The sequence below is a fragment of the Pyrus communis genome, unplaced genomic scaffold (assembly GCF_041283825.1).
Source record: "Pyrus communis isolate YQ-2024b unplaced genomic scaffold, ASM4128382v1 ptg000139l, whole genome shotgun sequence".
In the NCBI taxonomy this organism is placed as follows: domain Eukaryota; kingdom Viridiplantae; phylum Streptophyta; class Magnoliopsida; order Rosales; family Rosaceae; genus Pyrus; species Pyrus communis.
Window position 1 is genome coordinate 67,501 of NW_028291041.1, and position 5,000 is coordinate 72,500.

Below are 5,000 nucleotides of genomic sequence, written 5' to 3' on the forward strand. Positions count from 1 at the left end.
GCTTCTTCCAAAGCGCGCCCCGTTCGTTCAGCTCGCAGCAATCCAATTAGTTCTCCGGGTGAAAAAACATTAGACATTCCATCTTCTGAAACCAACACTTTTGATGTTATTTGACGTACAATAATTTCTATATGTCTATTATGGATCTGCACCCCCTGGGATCTATAAACCTTTTGGATCTTATTAACCAAAGAGATACGACTTTGCACTATAGTTAGCTCAGCACCAATCATAAATCCCCAAGGAATTCCAAGAATTCTTGTTATACACTCGTTCCAACCCTCAACTCTCTTTTCTAGGTTCATCGATATTGAATCAATCGAACGCACCTCTAAAACCTGTTCAACTTTTGGAAGGCCCTGCGTTATATCACCAGATCTAGATTTTTCATATATAAATGTAACGAATGTATCTCCTTCGGAAAGGATTTCTCCATAATGTCCATGAACAGTTGCTCCTGGAGTGGCTAAATAGGGCTTCGCCGATCTTATTACTACAGAGTCAATTTGAACAATTATAACTTGCCCCGATTTTAGGTGTGATCCTTTTTTGGCTATACATAGATTTTCACAAATAAACTGCCCGAGGCTAATTATTGTGGATGTTTCATCACAATAATTATGATTATAATTATGATGGAGAAAATGCCAATTCAAATTGAATGAATTCAAAAGTATGTTCGTATCGGAATTAGAAATTCTTTCGTTTTCATCCATTAAATAATATTGAAATACTTGAGAAGTCTGTTTTAAATTGGCGAGTTGCAAATATTTAGTTAACGAAATCTGATTATGAGTTATTAAATGGTAAAATGAATAAAAATTATCAATTTGAGAGGCTGTTCCGAAAGGGCCTAACGAATTCGTAATTGGAATTAGAAGATCTCTTTTAATTGATTCTTTTATCCCATTGTAATATTTTAGATCGTTGAATGGACTCATTTGAAAACAATTGTATGATGACAAAATTATCAAAGATTGGGATTCTTTACTTCTATTCAACAACGTACGAAAAGTTCCTTGATTTTGGCTATGGCTAAATGGTTGTTGAATCCTTGCCTTGGAATAAATAGAATCAAATGGATTGATATTGGTACGATCCGACCTATTATCAGAGGTTAATCCCGAACCTAACGGATCATTCCTTTTTCGGATATACGAAGTATGGGATTTCACTAAGTTGATTCTTAGGAAATCTTGAATCAGACCATTTGCACTTACTTCAATAAAGGAAGAGCGGGCCTCCTCGATAGAAGAATTTTTTTTATCTTGGTCCCAGTTCAATAGTAAACAGGTCCGAACTAATTGAATACTTGTGCCAGAAATCCCCCGAATTGGTTTACCATTTCCATAAAGTATATAATTTACAACTCTAAGTTCTAGATTATCCCTTTCCCGCAATGGATCCTGGGGGAAAAGTGTTGCTAAATTTATACCGTCCGCTATTTCATATATGATTACGGGTCGAACCAAAACAAAATACTTTTTCTTGGTGGGTGTGATCCATTGGACATAAATCCAATTTTTCAATTTTTTCGATTCCTTAGAATTTTTTTTTACCGTTCCCGGTGGTATCAAGATGCCGCTGTGTCGGAATATCTTATCCATCTCTCCAGGAAAATGGATATCTCCAGAAAATATTTTTAGTTCAATCCTTTTTTTTTTTCTCTCCATTCGAACCAATCCGCCTACTCGGCTTCTTGTATTTAAAGTGATTCGTGTATCTATCCCAATGATACTATTGTTCCGTACCATTATGGACGAAGACTCGGGTAAAATATGCACTTCCTCGGGAATGAAAAAAAATCGATCTACTTTCGTTTGATATTTTGGCTTAAATTCTTTGACTCCCCGATACTCAATTAAATCCTCTTTTTTGAGGATTGAATGCAACCCTATGGTTCCATATTTAGTAATTCCCGAACTCTTTCTTCTGTATTGAGGATCATCGAAATAAGCAAGAATACTATTTCTACGAAAAATACCATTTATGGGTATTTCAATCGAAATACCGGGACGGGGCATTAGTTCTTTCTCTCGTTCTTGAATCGATTGGAATGGAATGATGAATCTATTTCTTCGCCTCTTTGTCAATAAAAAAACATCAGAATTATCATGGAGAATAGTAGGAAGTATGAGATTACAATGACTCGTATATATGATTCGATTAAATTCTGAATAATCAGGAATACTACTTTCTTTTTTACCAGAAAGATTCAAACTGTTGTGTTTCACTTGATCATTATTTACTGTATTTACTGAAAGGCTAGAAAAATATCTTCCTTCAGCAGAAAGAGAATGAACGTTCGTTTGATCTTGATCCTTGTGGAGTGAAAAAGGGACTGCACTGGATCTGCACGAACCTCCTGATAATATCCACAAATGACTTGTTTTTGGTAAAAGATGTACATTACTATACGTAAATTCCGGCGCATGGTATACATCAGTACTCCAGTGCATTTCTCCCTCTGAATCAGAATAAATATGTTTTCGAACCCTCTCTTTAAAATTTAAAGTATATGCTCCCGCGCGAATCTCAGCAATCACTTGTTCTGATTCTATGTATTGATCATTTTGAACTAAAATCAAACTTTTGGGTGGAATAGTCACGTTATGTATAAGATTTTCACTCTCAATAGTTACATACAAGTCTATATAACATAGAAAAGCAGGGTGCCCATGACGTGTACGTGTGGGATGAACCAAATCCTCGTTGAATTTTATTTTTCCATTAGAAGGGGCTCGTACATGTTCTGCAGTACCCCCTGTGAACACTCCACCGGTATGAAAAGTTCTTAATGTTAGTTGAGTGCCCGGTTCTCCAATAGATTGACCCGCAATAATACCTACAGCTTCTCCCAATTCGACCAGGTCGCCATGAGTGGGGCTCCTGCCATAACATAATCGGCAGATCCAAGATGTACTCTTACAAGTAAAGGGGGTTCGGATAGATATTGGTTGTGTTTGAAAGGTTATGAATCGAGTGACAAGTCCAATCCCAATATCTTGATTTCGAACGGCAATGCATCGTGGGCCTATATATATATCGTCTGCTAATACACGGCCAATCAATGTTTGTATAAAAATTCTTTCCGGCATCATCCCATTTTGAGGACTCACAGAAATGCCTCGTATGGTGCCGCAATCTGTTCTACGTACAACAATGTGTTGAACTACTTCAACAAGTCTGCGTGTAAGATATCCAGCATCCGATGTTCGTACAGCAGTATCCACAACCCCTTTTCGGGCTCCGTAACAAGAAATGATATATTCTGTTAAAGACAGTCCTTCACGTAAATTACTTTGAATAGGTAAATCAATCATTTGTCCTTGTGGATCCGACATTAATCCTCTCATACCTACTAATTGGTGTACTTGGGATGCATTTCCTCTAGCTCCCGAAAAGGACATCATATGGACTGGATTAAAGGGGTCGGTCATCCTAAAATTAGGATTCATTTCTTGTCGCAAATATTCACTTGTCGCATACCATATCTCAATAGATTGGCGTAATTTTTCTACCGCGTGTACATTTCCATAATGATGGTGTTTTTCCAAAATAAAACTTTGTTGTTCAGCATCTTGGACTAGCCACCCCTTAGAAGGTATTGTTAAAAGATCATCAATTCCTAATGAAATGGATGTAGCAGTGGCTTGTCGGAACCCCAGAGTTTTTACTTGATCCAGGATGTGTGATGTATATGCCATTCCGAAGTGATCTATTAATCTACTAATAAGTCGTTTAATAGCAGTTCCATCTATCACTTTATTGTGAAAGACCAGATTGGCCCGTTCTGCCATAAGTACCTCCCTATTCCGCTGAGTGGGGTTCGACAATGGGTTTGAGTCAATGATTGGAAAACTTCCTTTTCTCGATCTTGATTCGCATAGAAATTCAGGAACTATAGTCCTAGGTGAACTGGAGAAACCCAAAATGACACGGGTGTCATAGAATTACTTAGTTTAGATACCATATGATTAGGTACCATATGAGTAGGCTCGGCAAAACCCTTGGATAGCTTCTTCGATTTCTCGATAAAGAGAAATATGACCAACTGTGGTTCGAACGTATATACAAATAATTTCTTTTTTTATACTTCTTACTATTAGATAGTGCCCATAAATCTCATGATAGGTACCCAAAGATTCATAGTGAACTTCGATGGGAGTTTCTCTTGAAGTAATAACGCGTTGATCTAGTCGCCACCGGAGCCACAAAGGGCTATCTAAATTGATTCTTTTCTGCCGATAAGCTCCAATTGCATCATAGGAATTACAAAAAAAAGGTTCTTTCGTATACTTATAGTTATTATCATCAATTCTTTTATTTTGATAATTTCTGCGATTACATGGATTATACCTATTTGCACAAATACCTCGACGATTTCCACTCGTTAATACATAGAGCCCAATAAGCATATCTTGAGTTGGTACGGAAATAGGATCCCCAATAGCTGGAGACAAGAGGTTCATATGAGAAAACATAAGTAAACGGGCCTCCGCTTGAGCCTCCAAAGATAAAGGTACATGAACAGCCATTTGATCACCATCAAAGTCTGCATTGAATCCCTTACAAACTAATGGATGTAAACAAATAGCATGTCCTTCTACTAAAATGGGTTGGAACGCCTGTATGCCTAATCTATGCAGAGTAGGCGCCCTATTCAGTAATACGGGATGCCCTTGCATAACTTCCTGAAGTATTTCCCATACAACCGGCTCTTTTTCCCGAATTTTACTCTTAGCAACTCCTATATTCGAAGCAAAGTGTTGTCTAATTAAACCACGAATTACAAATGTCTGGAAAAGCTCTATTGCTATTTCGCGAGGCAATCCACATCGATGTAATGAAAGTGAGGGACCTACGACAATCACAGAACGCCCCGAATAATCGACCCGTTTGCCAAGCAGAGTCTCACGAAATCTTCCCTCTTTTCCTTCAATTACATCTGAAAACGACTTGTAAACCTTATTATGACCGTCCCTCATTGGTTGTCCGCG